The 19,112-nt window shown below is 43.7% G+C and overlaps 1 protein-coding gene across 8 annotated transcripts in view; it reads right to left on the bottom strand.

The window, feature by feature from the left end:
• The window catches only part of cno (adherens junction formation factor afadin), a 585,480-nt gene extending 567,074 nt beyond the window's left edge, over positions 1–18,406 (bottom strand). For all 8 annotated transcript variants that reach the window (XM_071673965.1, XM_071673968.1, XM_071673973.1 and 5 more), the window contains exon 1: positions 18,193–18,406. The gene's annotated coding sequence lies outside the window, so the exon portion shown is untranslated. The remainder of the gene's footprint in view (positions 1–18,192) is intronic.
• Between the last annotated feature and the right edge of the window lie 706 nt (positions 18,407–19,112).

The raw sequence follows: 19,112 nt of genomic DNA, 5'->3' as shown, positions 1-19,112 counted from the left end.
TTGGTCACCGCACCTAAAGAAGCACAAAAATGCCAAAACAGAGCCAATAAAGTCAAGAAGAGGGCGACAAAGATGGTATCAGAATTAAGGAAGCTACGTCATTTCTAAAGCCAGAGCCTTTGCATTTCACCACCTCTTAAAGAGAGAAGACCATTGGGTGACCTGACCTTAACCTTTAAGTTTTCAAAATAGATGGATGACATGGATATTTAACAAGAGTTCACTATAAGACCGGTGGAGGAACGGTACAAGATGACCCACAACAAGGTCAACGTAGACAGCATTCTTAAATCTAATAAGTTGTATGAAACCAGAGAATGTCCAAGAGATAAGGTCCCAAGACTTACTGTCAAACTCCCTCCCTGTACACTAATAACAAGTGATAGCGCGGTCGTCACACGAAAACACTTCTTACGCCTCCCACACACACACACACACACACACACACAACCAGAGGTGGAGGGTATGTGGTAATCTAACAGAATGTTCCGTCTGTTCATCCCACTTTAATAACCTGAGTAATAATCATCAGATTTCAATAATATTCAAGAACAAGAATAGACCTTGGACAAGTTCGAAAACGTGGAGTACTGGAAAGAAAATCGTGACAAATACTTTATATTTTTCTTTATCAAAAACAATGATTCTGACAGACTTTCTCTAAGTGATAACTTAAAGTCCTATGTACGAGATTAGCGACGCTGCACCTCAGCCTTCCAAGTCTGTCATACAAGGAATCAAATTCAAAGAAGTCAAGTCATGTCTCCCTCGTATACCCAGCTGTCGGAGGGATGTGTCGTCTGGTAATTACAGTCCCCCACTGAGCGATGATCATGCTTTACCTGACCTTACATCATTTTCATTTTGGGTGGCTGGTCTACCCCTCAGAACTTAGGCTAGCTCCTAGTGCTTTACTGATTTGATCGGTCTAGCTGTTTGATCAAGACTGCAACATTCAAGCCAATTACCCATAAATCCAGCTGATTACTTACATTATGTAACATTTACGTATTTTCTTCTCCTTTGCAGCGGATCTATAAGTCTTGATATTTGTTAGTAGTGCGTAGAACAGCCTTGGACGACGGAGCCTGACGCTGATGTCTCTTGCCGTATTCATAGTTGGAACTTTGTATCAAGACCATATTTGTTACAGTCTGTGTGTGTGTGTGTGTGTGTGTGTGTGTGTGTGTGTGTGTGTGTGTGTGTGTGTGTGTGCGCGCGCGCGCGCGCGTCATGCTCATCTGGCATAATCTTGGTTGTACAGTTTCAGTTGAGAAGACATTCATCTCTGAGGCAGAGTGGAGGACTTGCGGACCGTCGGTTGGCAGGTATAGTGTGTTCAGTGGATAAGACCGCCATGCTGAATTGGATGTCATATTCCAATGATGACAGCAAATCTACAGCGTCGCTGCAGCTGTTAGGTGTAGATGCACGGAGTACCAGTAGGAGTGAACACGGTCCTCTGAGGGAAGGACATTTTCCCAATGGACCGTCTTCCTGGTGGTTCTCTTCAGTGTCCTGATGCAGTGGTAGCTACAGAAGTGGGGCCTCGGTAAGTGCGTGGCTCTTGCTGTACCACCTGCAGCAGCAGGAAGGCGGACGGGCGTGGCACCTTGACCCAGCGGTGAGGGTGAGGCAGGAGGCGGGTGGTGGTGCTGGTGTCGGTGGGCTGGTCTGTCTCACTAGTCAAGGGCCCGCCATAACCCTGATAACCCTGGCAGCCCGACCCTCCTAGAGCACCTAGTGATAACCTCTCCTCTCACCTCAGCCCTCACGCACACATAGGGGTGCTGTGTACTGGGAGTGTGTATTGGCTGTGTACTTTAGTACATATCCTGTACAGTACACCACGGCACCCACCCTTGAGCAGCAACGTACAGCTCATGAGCATGACGGCACATCATCTCTCGAGCCTAAATGTACCATTACTGATCAAAACTGTACGTCCTCAGAGAACTACGGTACGTTCATCGGCACGACAGTATAACCCTTGGGGATGAATCCCGTACCTTTAACATGACCCTCAAAGGTCAAGCTAAGTGCCCGTCCATCGTACCCAAGTGTCACAACGTCGGACTTAAGGAACACCGCACGTACTATGATATATGATGTGTGTGTGTGATCCTTGGAACATATGATACGTGACAGCTAGACACACGATTCTGCTTCACGTCACTGAGAGCCACCATAAGGATACAACTATGGCGTCTATATGGGAGCAAAAGAGTCTCCGACATCATCGTATGATGTACTTTGGTCGGGTTTATAAAGATAACAAACATAACCATTAAAAAAGAAAGGAATCACCTAAACTATACTGAATGGTATTCGAAGAGGTTACAGTTAGGCTGGCTTGGGTTTTTACGTTTACATGGGATAGATTAGGTTAGGCTAGGCTTTGCTAAGGTACGTAAGAATATAATGATCGCATTAGGCTTCTGCACTTAAAAGAGGCGGTCCTGTCTTATGTCTACAGATACCACGATGAAGTTACCACACGCACACGAAGACTAAACCCCATACTCAGTGGCCAATAATTCGCCTATTTCTTTGGCAGGATAGAAATTGCTGGCTGCTGGGGTATGTATCATCCAGAAAATATTATATGACTCTACTTATGCATCATAAAAAGCCAGTCCAGTCTGTCTTCTGTCTGCAGATACGCCGAGGTAGCTGTCTGCCGCACGATGATTAACCCCGACACACAAATGCCAGTAATTCCCCCCATTTCTTTGGCAGGACAGAAACAGCTGATGGCTGGGATGATATAATTTGGAAAATATATGTTATTGTTCAGTGGAAAGGTTGTTCCGGCAATATGGGAGGTAAGAAGACGAAAAACGGCGGGTTCGCGTGATTAGACCAATGAACAGGGCCATTCCGCCGTTCCCCGACGCAACACGGCTTGTTGTCGGAGCGTCTGCTCCGTGTAAGTCCAAGTTCAAAGGTTAATGGCCTACTGGTCACCGGCCCCCTATGCCCTCCGCAGGAGCAAGTAAACGAGGCCCATATTTACTATACTCTATTAACTGGCGTTATCTATTGCCTAAGATGTTTCAGTGAGGTAAAGTGTATAAATATAATGTCTAGGATGAGACTACTTCGGTGATTTCGTCCTCAGGTCACTCTAAGTTTACTTTCAGTTCACAATTGAATAAAAGTAAAAGCCTCGAAATAATAATGTCCACCGACCTTACCATAAGGGAACATAACAAGGTATCAATTGCCTCTTCCAGAAAAATGGTAGGTAGGATTTTTCGGACCTTCAAAACAAGAGAGAATACATTAATGATGAAAACTCTAGATACTTGTATTCTCTCGGACAGAACATGGTGCAAACATCACCTTTCACGAAGGACAAACTGACGTTGAAAAGTGTGGAAAAATCTTTGAACGACCTGCACAGACGCTGTAAAGGAACTGAAATCAATGGGGTGGTCCTCTCTGAAGCGCAGACGGGGAAGGTACCGGTATATCATAATCTACTCTTGGATAATCCTGGGAGGCATGGCTCCCAACCTAAATTCAAATACAGTTCCCAACGGGCACAACAAACATGGGATCACAAAGTATACAATAAGCACAACGAAAAAGAAAAAAAAAAAACGAGTCGGGGCCCCATTATTGTTCTCTTATCTGACATTGACAGACACGAGTCCTAGCTTTACATCATACTTTACATAAAATGCGATCCTAAAACACGCATGAAAATCTCATCAACAGAAAACGGAGAAGCTACAAAGCTGGCATAAACAAAGTCTGTCGTTGGGCCACTTAAAAAACATGCTTTTTCAACAAGGAAAATTTCATTCTTCAACGGGAGAGAGAGAGAGAGAGAGAGAGAGAGAGAGAGAGAGAGAGAGAGAGAGAGAGAGAGAGAGAGAAGAGCTAAGAACACTAGAGGATATTGGACAGTCAAAAGACACCATCACATCACAACTGAACAATACGAAAGACTTCGGAGTAATAATGTCGGACAACTTCACTTTCAGCGAACATAAGCCAACGGTATATCCTCTTTCAAAAACAAGGTAGGTTTGCGGATCTTTATCACGAAAGAGGAAAAACCAATGATAACGCTTTTTACGCCACTAATATACTCTTACAACTAGGATATTCCTGAAAATACCTAATGAAGTCTTCAGGGTCATCTACCCCTCACAGCCCGGGATGAACCCACGCTACTGGGTTGCGCTTTTGGTCAACCAAGCTGGTGAATACATGCTAAAGTCTTTGGGAGGTCTTCTACCCCCACAGCCCGGCCCAGGCTGTTTGGTTGGGTCGTTGGTCGACTAACCTTTTAGAAGCTATAGCCCGCAGGCCCACAAGCCCTCACAGCCTGGTACACAACGTGGCTGTGCGACAATATCCTCATTCAGGGAGGGCAAAATTGCAGTTAAAAAGTGTGAAAAGATCCTTCACGGCTCGCAATGATGCGGTAAAAGATCTGAATTACAGAAACCACTGAAATCAATAAGGTTGTTCTCTGGAAGGCAGATGATAGATGTTAGCATAATTCACACTTGGAAAATCCTGGAAGGCATGGTTCACAACCCGCTCTAAAAAAAAAAAAAAAAAAAAGTTCCCTATTGGCACAACAGGCATGGAAGACTGTACATGACTACCACTGAAAAACCAGAACCACTGAAATCAATAAGGTTGTTCTCTGGAAGGCAGATGGTAAATGTTAACATAATTTACACTTGGAAACTCCTGGATGGCATGGTTTACAACCCGCTCTCAAAAAAGAAAAAAAAAAGTTCCCTATTGGCACAACAGGCATGGAAGACTGTACATGACTACCACTGAAACCAGAAGGCGCGACAAGCACAAACGAACACCTTGGATATACGGGGCCCAAGACTATTCAGCATACAGCCAGCAGTCATCTCGAAGAAGCTGTACCTGAAGCAATCTTCCGAGGTCTTCCCCAACAGTCCAGGCTCTGCCCAGGATGCTGAGTTGGGTCACTGGTCGAACGAGCCGCTAGAAGCAGCGACCTGCAGGTCCACGTAAACAAAACACAAACACACGCGCATACACACACACACACACACACAGCCTGGCTGGTCTCGTATACTTTCTAAATACTTACAGAGGGCCTTCTTAATTGTCTTCAGTATACATCCCACAGTGTTTCTGATGGTTGCATGCAATGCGTTAAAGTCTTGGCCCGGATGTTCAAGGCATTTCTATTTTTTCCCTTTTCATGTTTACCGCGCCATTCGACTGTAGGAGTCATAACTTACGAGTCTTCCAAGACTGTCGTGCCCTTTGCGATGTACTTTCGGGTGTGGGTTGGGAACTATGCCTTTTAGGACTTCCTACATCCTTAGTGATATCAGATCCTGGAGGTTCAGTTCCTCTACCTTGTCAATATGATGTGAAAAATCTATAAACCTTTTGGGTAACTATGCATACGTACCGTACATCACCCTAAAGTACCAGTACATTGCACAGTACCGTATATCACCAAAAGTATAAGTACAATTTTCATACCTGAAGTACACCTACACTATACAGTACATCATTACAGTGAATCACAAGTGTAAATTGTTCAGGTGTGTGTGTACAATAGACAAACAAACATTCCCCCCTCTAAAAAAAAAAAAAAAAAAACCTATCACAAACATCGACCCATACACACCTATTGGAATCTCCTGTTCAAAGAATAAGTTTGTTATCACCTACTGCGAATAACAATGTTACTCTACCCAAAAGAACTAGCGTTGCATGGGGTCGGACCCGCATGAGTGCGAAGCGTGATAGTCGGCCAAAACCCAACCCAAAAGTTAATGCTCCATCGGGGCTAGTCGATAAATGGGTAACCTGGCTTATGCTTGTGTGTGTGTGTGTGTGTGTACAAAAATACGAGAACATATATGGTACATATATACAAGGTAGAGAGACAGGGCAACATGAGAATAAAACGCTCCCCGCAACACACAAATAGTAATCACAGGTGCAGGGAAAAAAAAAAGGTCAAGTGACACTTCTAACATCAAAAGGTTACCAGAATACAATGAGAGGAAATAAAGGAAACATCCGGGGCTTGTTGTGGTCAACTCACTCCAGACAACAGTAAGTACAAATCACAATGTGACGAAATGTATGAAATATCTGTATACAGTGTATGTAGCTCCTTAGTATGACTTCTACCACATAAAAGGCAGAAAGTTTATTGCTTACTCTTACCCATCACATATACAGCGGCGCAAGAGAACATACACAATAGTACACATGGCCAGCCCGTGTGTGCAGGGTACACTAGGTAGGTAAAAAAAAATCTCGCACGCCGTGGTTCGATGAATTTCGAAATGATCAATTCTATTCGTCTCGTCTCTATAGGGATGTTAAACAATAATAAGATAGAAATCTCCCAGTAATTACTGTAGCCCCACTTTACAGTTATTTCTACTTAAATATGAAATCAATACGAAATCTATGCTGGCAGGAAATGTCGTGAGCAATCCACATAGTATGAGAGCAAGTCTACTGTTGTGAGGCCAGACCAATGGGCATTTCTCAGATCTTTCGTCCATGGTGTCATACAGTTTCATTAAAAAATGAAAAAAAAAGTTGATTTTTTTTTTTTTTTTACCGTGTACACAAGTCTGCGGGCCGTACTGCTGACTGGAACAGCCCGAATGATCAGAAGAGAAACGGAGAACCTTGGTCTTACAACTGGCTGTGGGCTTAGACTGGTCGACAAGAAATCGAGTTTACCCATATGGTAAGGTACAACCGATTCCTTCATGGACTGACATACTGGGTACGATATGCAAACTGAAGCCGAGTGTAAACAGCGGTGCCGATGGTGTGATACAGTCGCGAGAACGGCTCATTCAATTTACATTTATCCTAAGCCTAGGTTTAACTCTTACCCATTCTGTGGGCGGTGGCTCAGACGAAAAATACTAAACGCATAAAAAATGCAGGATTGAACCTCGTTGACTGAGTAACATTACAACTTAAATAAGTCTACAAAGACTAGGCAACGATGAATGACTGTACAGAGTCAGTGAAGGTGGAGAGTATTATGGAAAATGTCTGTTAACGTCTGTTCAGACTACTATCGGCTGAAGGTAAACCCTCCAACTTCACCTCATTATGGCGGCACACAGTTTTCTGAAATGTGTACCAAACTAGCCAGGTAGTAAACCATGTGATAAATAAATGAAGCTAAGGACCTCACAAGGGAAACGCTGTCGTGAATCGAGCTGTGGCGATGGAAGACAGCCACCAAAAACAGTGTAAGGCATATGTAATATATTCAACTACCCTTTAACTACGGATAAAGAAACCGTTGTGGTAAATACTTCTTAACAATGGGACGCTCTGAAAGTGGGTGAGGGTCAGACTTTTGTATATTCACCATTTCTATTACGCCGCCACTTCACAGAAACTAGATTAGGGCGCCAAATTCATTCACTGACGCCGAGTACCATCCTCGTGCGTGGGAGAACTTCTGCATATATTTAATGTTTCCGTGTATAGACAAACGCTTTTTGTCTAAATATGACGTAAAAGCTGCTGCTTATCCCGCTACAATAGTCACATACTGCTACTTCGGCTCGATGGCTCCATCAGTTAGTATCTTTGGCTCCATCAGTCATTCGTTTCTTTGGTTTCACCTGTGACTGATATCTCTGGCCCATCAGTCAGGAAAGGAACTAAATTACTGGGAACGGGTGAAATCTGTGAAGTTATACACCCTAGATCTAGCGCAGACGGGAGAAGTGTATCATCACCTACACCCGGAAAATCCTAGTAGGTATGATTCCCAACCTACGCTCGAAAATAACATCCTACTGACACGACCAGCGTGGAAGACTTTAGAATACTACATCTGGAATCCAAAGGTGCTGTATGCATGCATAATATATCAGGGGCCCAAGACTTCAATACCCTGCCAGCTATGATCAGAAACGTCATGAGATGCACAGTAGAGAAGTTTAAGAGTGCTATGGACAAGTACCTACAGAGTGTATCATAACAGCCAGGCTGTGGGGGCTATGTGGGCCTGCGGACTGCCGCTTCCAACAGTTTGGCAGACCAACAACCCAATCCAAAATGGGCCCAGCCTGGGCTGTGGGAGCAAAGACCCCAGAAGACTTCAACAAGTAAGTCAATGGTGTCTTTGGCTCCATCAGTCATTGATATCAGTGGTTATCATGTATGAGTACACATGCTGGAGGCACAATCTCAGTGAGTATAAACCTATACACGCTGCCTTTAATCGCAACATCAATATTCTCTGCATGCTGTGGACGTGCCACGTGCACATCATCAGCTAACTCCCACATCCCTGAAGGTTTGGTTGCACAAGGTTGGTTCAAGACAGCACACGGGGGTATAAAGGAGGACGGAGGTTAATCCTCTACACACTATGGCCTTAGCCAGCGGCATATTCACTGTCCATCAGGATTTCCCGAAGCCTCGCCCTCACGCCACACACACAGTCAGTCCACGGGTTCTGTTACGTATACCTTAGTTACCTTCATGGGTCAGCCAGGAACCAAGTTTAACTGTCTCTCCCCTGAATAGTGATGGATTGAAAGTGAGGATAATTTTCAAAGCACTTACACTTTAGACATGAATACTGTCAGTACTTATAAAACGGTAGTCCTGTCTTGTTTGTATATACGCCAAGGAAGTTGCCAGCGCCTAACCCCGTATGCAGTTGCCAATAATTCTCCCAGTTCCTTGCCGACGGCTTGGAGTAACGTATATTCGGGCAAGTTTGATATTGCTTCGCGGGAAGGTTGTTATTATTGTCATATCCTCGTCCTTGTAGTGAAAAGGGCAAAGAAATGTTTTCCCGTGCACTGACTACGATGTCGTGGTCCGTCTGCATCTAGTGAACCAAACCTTTTGGCATTGCAATCAGCTTAGGCCATGCAGTTTCCTTCTGATCATCATATCCGCTGACGAAAGCTTCCCGTCTTCGCACACGAGCATGGCGTAACAATTTCATGTGTACATTACATACAAAGTTTAACAACCTCATTAATCCGTTCCTATTACCTAAAATCAGAATTTATCATTTCTCTCTAATTCTAAATCTAGAAAGTATGTTAAATATTTGACTATCATCAAGTGTAACATTTTCTCTCGCAAAACACTTTTTCAACTGTTGTCCTCACAGCTTATCCCATATCCCTGTATGTCTTTGAATCCTTGTCTTAATCTGAAAACAATGATATCCTCACGTCTCTCTGACACTGTAGTGTGTAGGTGGGTGGCGGCATCAGCCACAGACTGCCGCGCCTACCCACTATAATGATAACACTGAGCAACCAACTTGACGCGGGGGCAAGTTCCCACGTGCGACCCCCCACCTGACCTCCTACTCCCCCGGAGGAATTAACTCGGTGGTCTACCCCCCTACAGCACGGCCGACCACACCTGGGTCACAGCGTAGAAGTGAGGTCAGAACGAGCCATCATCGACCTTAATGACGGAAGCTATACCTCCTTTCCTTTCCCTCCTCGACAGCCATTGATCAGCTCTTTGTGTTCCTGCCTCCTTCACCCCCCAAGAACTACCTTCGTGGCCAGACCTTCTTAGGCCCGCTTATGCACACGGGGATCACCGAAGACAAAACGAATCGAGCAGTGCGACCTGCTCCACACATATATATCGCTTCTGTTCCTGAAGTCTTGGCTATGTGACTCGCGTATGTGCCTTACGTTTAGCGGGCCAATGAAGTTAGCGGTTCTCCATTTACGTTTCGCATGTAAGTACAAGTTTCGTTATCAACATATGAGTAAAAGTGTGTCGTTCTTGATATGCGAGTAAGTGTTTCGTTATCAATACGAGTAAAAGTGTTTCGTTATCAATAAATGATTAAAAGTTATTCGTTATTAATATATGAGTAAAAGTGTTCCGTTATCAATATACGAGTTAAAATCAAAAGTGTTCCGTTATCAATATATGAGTAAAAGTGTTTCGTTATCAATACACGAGTAAAAGTGTTTCGTTATAAATACATAAGTATAGTGTTTTGTTATTAATATAAAAGTGTTACGTCATCAATACATGAGTAGAAGTGTTTCGTTATTAATATATAAGTAAAAGTGTTTCGTCATCAATACACGAGTAAAAGCGTTTCGTTATTAATACAAAAGTGTTACGTTATCAATACATGAGTAAAAGTGTTGTTATTAATATGAGTAAAAGTGTTACGTTATCAATACATGAGTAAAAGTGTTTCGTTATCAATATATGAGTAAAAGTGTTACGTTAATACATGAGTAAAAGTTTTCGTTATCAATATATGAGTAAAAGTGTTTCGTTATCAATATATGACAGTGTTAAGTTATCAATACATGAGTAAAAGTTTTCGTTATCAATATATGAGTAAAAGTGTTTCGTTATCAATATACGACTAAAATTGTTATCAATACATGAGTAAAAGTTTTCGTTATCAATATATGAGTAAAAGTGTTTCGTTATCAATATATGAGTAAAAGATTCGTTCTCGATATCTTAGATTTATTTTTCCTTATTTCCTTTGTATCTCATGACCTTTCAGTCCCCTGACGTGTATCTACTTCGTGGATCTTCTACCCCCACAGCTCGGGCTAAGTCCATATTACTGAGTCGTGACGATGGTCAACCAGACTGTTGGAAGTGGCAGCCCGCAGGCTCCTGTGCCCATCACATCCCAGCAGGTCTAGTGAGCCATGTAAATGACTACCTAGGACCGCATTGAATTTCCCCACCGTGCACCTCACAGTGTTTCTGACATGGACGCCGCCACCAGCTGTCAGTCAACACATCTGGAGACTCAACCTAGTGATGTTGTCTTCAGTAGGTCGTTGGTCGACCAAGCTGTTGAAGACAGCAGCCCGCAGGCCACATTACCCCCACATCTTGGCCGGTCTGGTGCATCTTGTAAGTACTTATCCAGTACACTTAAACTTCTCTAGTGTGCGCCCCAATGGTGTCGCTGAGAATAACAGGCAACCTGCTGAAGAATGCTGGGCCTCAGATGCTTAATGTGTGCTCTCATCCTGAGCACACCGCTCCAGTGGATTTCAGAGGTAGCATTCCATTTAATAAAGTCTTCCATGCCAGTCCGATGCTATTTCAGAGTGTAAGCTGGGAACCCTACCTTCTAGGTCTTAAGTTATATACGAAGATGATGATATACCTCTCCCGCCTGCTCTCCAGGCAGCGTAGCCCCAGAGATATCAGCAATTCCCAGTTATTTTGTTGCTTTACCACACTAATATGGCCTGTACAAGATCTCTGAACGTCTACTTCTGCAATTTCGACAGCCTTTCCGGGAGATGTTAACGATTTGACACTATCATTGGTTTTCTTGTCTTGAAAGTCTGCAGGGTCCAGCCCACCACCCCTCTGGGGAAGGTAACCGTTTTGTTGTGTGCGCTGAAGGTGGGGTCGTTACACATCATCACTCCGATGTCTTTCTCCACGTTCAAGTGGTTGAGGATAAGTGTCTGTCTGTCCGAAATTCTGTACTATTTACGACTGCTTCATTTTCCTCATAACTCAGGAGTCGAAACTTAGTCCCAACGAAAAACATAGTCTCGGTGGCTCACTTTAAGCTTCGTATATGTCTCTTTGCAGCCTTTCAGCACCGACCTTCGCTGACAGTGGACACCTCTACCACAGCCACCAATGGACACTCCTGTCATAAGTATCAGTGGACACCTCGGCCGTGGCTGACAGTGGACGCACGAACCCTAGGTGTCAGCGGACACCTCTCACCGTACCTGTAAGAGAACATCTCTGCCGTAGTTGTTAGTGGACTCTTCAGCCGGGAATATCAGTGGACACCTCGGCCGTATTTGTCAGCGAGTACCAAGATCATACATGTCGGTGGACACTAAGACTACGGCTGTCAGTAGACAGCCACCTCGGCCGTCGCTGTCAGTGGAGGCTTCATTTTTGCTCATACGTCAGCCGGCATATGAACAATACAAACGACTTTGTTCCATCAAAGGATATTTAATCCCCGTGTACAAAGGTGAGGGAGGTAATGATCTGCATGTGTTTCGCTGCACATCACACGTCTGGTTTATGTTTCAGATGTTGTTGTTGCCCAGGTAACTAAATGGTCGTTGTACGTCTAACATATTCATTATGCTGTCCTTACAATATGTAATAAATGTGATACCAGCATGATAAATATTAAATTATCATTAAGTCACCCTCTACACGTGACATTCACTCATCATTTGTACACGGCAAAGAAATTGCGTTCTGATGAAACAGATTTCTTTACATACACACAACAGCAACTCTTGTTATATATATATATATATATATATATATATATATATATATATATATATATATATATATATAAACGAAGTGATAGCGTATAAATTTGAACACACACACACACACACACCACATAACTCCGAATCCATCAGGTCGAACTAGTGAACCAAGCGACACAACATAAACACAAGACGGAAGAGGCAATCGCTCAAACACAAATACTTCTTTATAACCTTAAGAAAGAAGCCACCGATACCCCAGTATAAATATCCAGACACAATGAAATCTTTCACTCAAAAATACAATATCATCATTATTATTGTTGTTTCTTCCGCAGGCTGAACTGAGAAGGAAGCCTTGGGAACTTACAAGTAGTGGCAACCACAGTGGGCAATGCTATACATCCCTCTCCCCCACTCCGCCCTCCATCATTTCCATACCAAAAGCCACATCGCCTTACGTCACTAGATGTCAAAGAAAACGAGAGACAGTGACTGCATACGACGAGATTTTGCCAAAAGGGAAGACTGACGCGTGGCGCTCACCGTGAGAACATACGAAGCTAGGAGGAACGTGTCGCTTGAGCTACGTGTTGTGTATGAGATGGAGAGATTATGTTTGTGGTCTGAAAGCCAGCAGACCATGTGTGGGTAAGGCAGAAAGAATAGACAATCATCTGGGCCAAAGGAGTGACACATGACAGCCACGGAAGTGTTGCCACACTGCGCAGCCGTCACTAACCCTCCTGATACCCATGCCTAGCACCTACTACCAACCTACCTAACGAGGAGACCCACACACAAGAAAAATTATTGACTAAAATGATAATAAAAATAATAATAATAATAATAATAATAATAATAATTTTTATCATAATTATTATTATTATTATTATTATTATTATTATTATTAAGAGAAACAACGACTGTATGACAACTGTACCAAACGCACACCTTAAAAGCACGACAAGCCCCATGGATGCCTTATGTACGTACACCTTACAAGGCTTTGGAGGTCTTCTACCCCTGCAGCTCGGGCAGGGTCCGATCTGGTGGGTCGGGTCGTTGGTCTACCAAGCTAGTGAGTGGGTCCAGCCGCGGGCTGGTCCGGTACACTTTGTATATACTTATCCTGGGTTCTCTTATATTACTCCATCGTGCATCTCACAATGTTACTGATGGTTCTGGCCAATGTACTTGAACAATGGACGTTCATTTCTCTTGCGGTTATCGGACCTTCTAATTTCAAGGGTGATTTAATTTTAGTTTTAGTATACATACATACATACACATAAATAAAACAGTTCAATAACAGCATGGATAGAGGGTGCATGTACAGGGGTAGGTGGAGGCAAGTATGGAGCGTGCAGTGGGTACACACATCGATAAAGGAGACTTTTTTTTTCTTACGCTGGGAGCCCCAGTCACGGACCAAGTCCACATCAAGGTCAGGTCTTACTTGAAATATAGAGGAATTAATGACAAGGGGGAAAAAGTAGTATTTACGAATTTATGAGGAAGTGAAAAGCCTGTCTTTAAAAATGAGCCAAGTCATAGTTACTGAGAAAGACACGAGAGGGTAAAGAGTTCCAAAGATTCGAGGTGTAGGGAAAGAAACATGTCAAAACGGTCCATTCTTGAGTGGCCTACGGCCACACAGGTCCAGGGACTTAAAGGGTCATCTTCCCGTCAGAGTAAGTAGGAGGTCTACAGTATATCAAATCCATGACTGATGTTAGTATTTGTAATGCGCAAATGTGGCGTCAGTGTATGTGAAGTGCTGGTGCGTGGCGTCAGGGCCTAGCAGTACAGGTGTGTGGTGTCAGTATATGCAGTACACATGTATGGCGTCAGTCTGTATTATGCACGCGTATACATACTGTCAGTTTGTGTAGGGCAAGTGTGTGGTGCTCAGAGACCGTGTATTTAAGAATACGGTGTCAAAAGTCTGTGTCGCGCCGCTGTGTCGTGTCAGAGTCTGTGCAGCGCCGTTGTGCCGTGTCAAAGTATGTGCAGCGCCGCTATGTTGTGTCAGAGTCTATGTAGCGCCGCTGTGTTGTGTCAGAGTCTGTGCAGCGCCGCTGTGTCGTGTCAGAGTCTATGTAGCGCCGCTGTGTCGTGTCAGAGTCTGTGTAGCACCGCTGTGTCGTGTCAGAGTATGTGTAATGCAAGTGTGTAGTATCGGAAACTAGCGCAGGTGTCAGTCTGTGCAGTGTAAGTGTGTGGTGTTAGCGTCTGTTCACTGCAGGTGTGTGGTTTGTCTGTACGGTGCAGGTATTTGATGTCAAGAGCCTATACTGTACGAACATACAGTGACAAATATTTTATAGTGCAGGAGTATGACATCAGACTATGTGTAATACATGTGTAAGGTGTCAGAGTCTGTGTAGGGCAGGTGTGTACTGTCAGTGCTGTGCAATGCAGTAGAAGTGTCAAAGAAAACAGCGTAGTGTGTAGTGTCAGAACTTTGTGCAATACATCTGTGTGGTGTCAGAGTCCGCGCAATGCAGGTGAGTGTTGTCAGTCTCTGTAGTGCGGGTGTGTGGTGTCAGTCTGTATAAAGTCTTCAGTGCAGGCACGTGGTGTCAATCATTTTTTTCCAGTCTATAGAGCAGGTGTATTGTGTCTCAGTTTTTGTAATGCCAAAGTGTGGTGTCTGCATGCAGTGCAGGTGTGTGGTGTCAGTGTCTTTGTGGTGCAGGTGTGCTAAGTCAGTCTGTGCAGTGCAAGCGTGCGGCCTCAGAGAGATAGAGAAAGAGAGTCTGTATAGGGCAGATGTGTGGTGTAAGTCTGTGCAGTGTAAGTATGCAGCGTTAGTCTGTGAAGCAGAGGTGTGAGTGTGGTGTTAAGAGTCAGTGTTGCGTCGGCGTGTGGCGATAAAGTCTACTTAGAGCAGGTATGAAGTATCCCAGCCTGTGCAGTGCAGGACTGTGGTGTTAAAGTCTGTATGGTGAAGGTGTGTACCGTCAGACGATGCATAACAGGTGTGTGGTGTCACTGTTCGGTGGAGGTATGTACTGTTAGAGGTTGCCAAGTGCAGGAGTTTGGTGTCAGAGGCAGCACAATGCATGTTTGCACAATGCATGTGTGCACAATGCATGTGTTTGCACATTGCATGTGTTTGGAGTCAGAGGCTGCCAATTGCAAGTGTATGGTATCAGAGGCTCCCAATTGCAGGTGTTTGGTGTCAAAGGCTGCCAGGTGCAGGTGTCTGATGTCAAAGGCTGCCAGGTGCAGCTGTTTGGTGTCAGAGGCTGCCAGCTGGTGTCAGGGTTTAGCAGGTGGTGTTGTGCACCCGTAAAGCATCAAAAGTCTGTGCAGTACAGGTGTGAGGTGTCAAAGTCTTTGTAGTGTGTATGGAATCAGAATGTAAGTGTGTACGAGGCAGAGCTGCTATAGGGCAGGTATCCCTGCTGTGTAGATATGTGGTGTTATAACCTATAGAAAGCAGGTGTGTGGTGTCTGAACCCCTGCAGTGCAAATGTGCTGCGTCAGGGACTGTAGCAAAGGAGTGTAATGTTAGCCTATTTAAGTGGGTGGTGCCATAGTCTGTAGTGCAGTTGTGTGTGTGTGTGTGTGTGTGTGTGTGTGTGTGTGGAATTACCTATGTGTACTTAACGGTGAGGGAGTTTCACACTCGTGGGGCCCCATCTCCTCAACATTCCCTACCATTATACAACTAAATTCATGTATGCTGTCTGCAATACCCTAGTCCTCAGCCATTCTAATTCCATCCATCCATAACTATACTATAAAAGAGTAAACGGTGTCTGAGCCTGTGTAATGCAGATGTGCTGTCACTGTAGTGCAGGTGTGATGCAGATGTGCTGTGTCACTGTAGTGCAGGTGTGTGATGCAGATGTGCTGTGTCACTGTAGTGCAGGTGTGTGATGCAGATGTGCTGTGTCACTGTAGTGCAGGTGTGTGATGCAGATGCGCTGCGCCACTGTAGTGTGTGTGGTGTCAATGTGCAGTGCAGGAATATGGTGTCAGCTCGCGTAGTGCAGGAATATGGTGTCAGCTTGCATAGTGCAAATGTATGTTGTCACAGTAGGTGCATGCGTCTGATGTTAGAGAGTAGCACAACTATGTGGTGCTAGAGTCCGTGTGATGGAAATGTGTGGTGTCAGTCTGCTTAGAATAGGTTTGTGAGGTCCTACCCTGTGCCGTGCAGGTATGAGGTGTCAGTCTATGCAGGTGTGTTAAGTCTGTAGAGCAGGTGTGTGGTGTCAGTGAATCTTTATAGAGTAGATGGGGTGTCTAGGTTTTTATAGTGCAGATATGTAGTGTCAGAGCCCTTGTAGAGCAGGTGTGTGGTGTTATAACCCCTGTAAGTGACGTCAGAACCTCTGCATACAGGCGTGGTTTCAGATCCGCTGCAATATATGTGTGACGTTTGAACATCTACAGCGTATGTGTATGGGGTCAGCGTGTGTAGCACCTAGATAAGAAAAAAAAAAGAAGGTAAGTAGCGTTAAAAACACAACCCCGTGTGGTGTCCGATGATAAAGAAAACAAATGATATACGTCAAAGGATACACCGAGCACATGAGTGATGTTAGATGATATATAAAGCACGTGTGCGATGTCTGAAGATGTCGAAAGGAGGCGAGAGGTGTCGGGGATTATATGGAGCATAGCAGTGTCGTCAGACATCGAGTTGAGGGATCCCGTGAGAGCATGATAAGGGGTGTCACACAGCGTGTACCATATTCATATCACTGACAACACAACAATATAAAAGTAATAGCTCCACCCGTACTTCTGCCAGGGCATTTATCATGTACAAATAAAAACAACTGAACGAGCGGCTAGTATACTAATGACTTCATCTGTACCGAGTTAAATCAAATGAATCACGAGGAATTTATTGAAACCTGAATATTCTTCCAAGGTCAGAGATGACAATCATCTTATCCCCCCCCCCCCTCCGTATACCAACTGACATATTTCTTTCTCCTATCTCCCCTGATGATGTGATTGCTACACGAAAGCGCACTTGGGAACTTATCGTGTTTCAATTCCCCGTGGACTCATATATATATATATATATATATATATATATATATATATATATATATATATATATATATATATATATATATATATTGCCCTCGTGTACTATAGTTATGGTAATTAGATGAAGTTTCTCTTTATGTTTACAAACAAAATCAAACTGGGAAAACAATATCATGGCAGAGATCTGGTGCGTGTCACCCAAATACATGAAAACTACCCATTACCATGTATTTCAATTCTTAAAATGCTATCTGCATAGGTATATCGCCTAAAAGACATATTTGACCTGAGCCTCAGTCAGGTATTAGCACTAGGAGAGATGTTGTTGCCACAACAGCTGCAACACGTAGGAGCAAGCTGAGATTACCAGTAGTGGCGTCACCCGCCAAGGAAGGCAGCCCTCCCACTGACAACTTGTGTATGGGGGTATCAGTCCACCCGCACACCGCGGCGCCCCCCCTCACACTCACCCCAGGACACTGCCCCAACCTACTACCACCAACCAGCCTGGGTAGGCCTACAGATTACACTCAATACCCATCACTTACGTGAACTCTAAAACTATAATTCTTGAGCCTTTTCTTCCTTCTCTGCAGAGCGTACGAGTGTGATTTCAGTCGTAGCGGTGGTGGTCCTCAGTCAAGAGAAGTAAACATGGGACATGTCACGCGAAGCCTTAAATGTGAGGCAGCTAGAGGGTTGGCAACACTGGCTGCCGCCTACCTGTACAACTAACGTGCCCTGGGGCGACCCCGACACTTACTAGGTTACACCACTTTTAAACGTTTACTACCCCAACTCTGACTACGAGTCTACTAACGTTTACTACCGACATCCTCTCCTACAGTTAAATGCACCAACTCTATCCAGCAATTTGTTTTTTTCTTCTTAGAATACGTTTGACAGGTGAAACACTTACTTTGTTCGAGGACAGGTAACAGCGCCGTGCTTGTCACAGGTAATTCACTATAAAACTTTTACAATTCCAATCACAAATCAATGATGTTCCGTATCTACGTCATCGTAACATTCCTTAATTCATTATTACAGAAATCACAAAAATCACACCACTTATCTCCCGTGTGACCACAGATATTCACAACTGAAGAGAGCCACCACCCTCACTTCACTAATGAAAGTTTACAACTGGTCACTCGGCCTCCTCTTGCGCATGCGCTGAAAGTTTAATAATCGAGAATAAAACATGGAAGAATATTAAATTATTCATCTTGAAAAGTTTGAAAAAACATTATAAACATGAAATGTAATTTCCATTGATGAAATTCGAGTAATGGTTAAATACTCCTATATCGCTCTCTATACAAATATTTTCTCCATGATAACTTCATCGGAGCGTCGTCGCGATTACTCTGCCCTCTATTGGTAGAAAACTCAACTACTCTATATTGGCGGGAAACTGCTGAACCCCGAGAACTTATATTCATTTATCTTATTATTACTTTAAAATATTGTAAATCTTGGTAAATAGAATGCTGTCAGATAGAGTATAATTCATTCAGACTTCATAATGCACGGTAGGATGAGATGTGATAGCGAAAAAACGAGTATTCCTACGAGCATCATTATTGTGGTAAACATCGTGGTAAACATTATATACATATAAGATGAATATAACTAAATTATAACCTTTTGATGCATGCTATCCTTTTTTCAGTTTAAACGTTAGAAATACAATTAAACAACAGTAAGAGAACAGCCTAAAGAACAAAGTAACCGATACTACGTATATCCAGCTGGTGCCGGGAAAACATCGCAAAGTAGGTTGGACGCACATTATACAAGATTAATCTCTTAAACAAATGAATATGGATCTCCTAG

This window comes from Panulirus ornatus, chromosome 19 (genome assembly GCF_036320965.1).
Source record: "Panulirus ornatus isolate Po-2019 chromosome 19, ASM3632096v1, whole genome shotgun sequence".
In the NCBI taxonomy this organism is placed as follows: domain Eukaryota; kingdom Metazoa; phylum Arthropoda; class Malacostraca; order Decapoda; family Palinuridae; genus Panulirus; species Panulirus ornatus.
The sequence above is the reverse complement of the archived record's forward strand: the minus strand, read 5'-3'. Positions and strand labels throughout refer to the sequence as shown.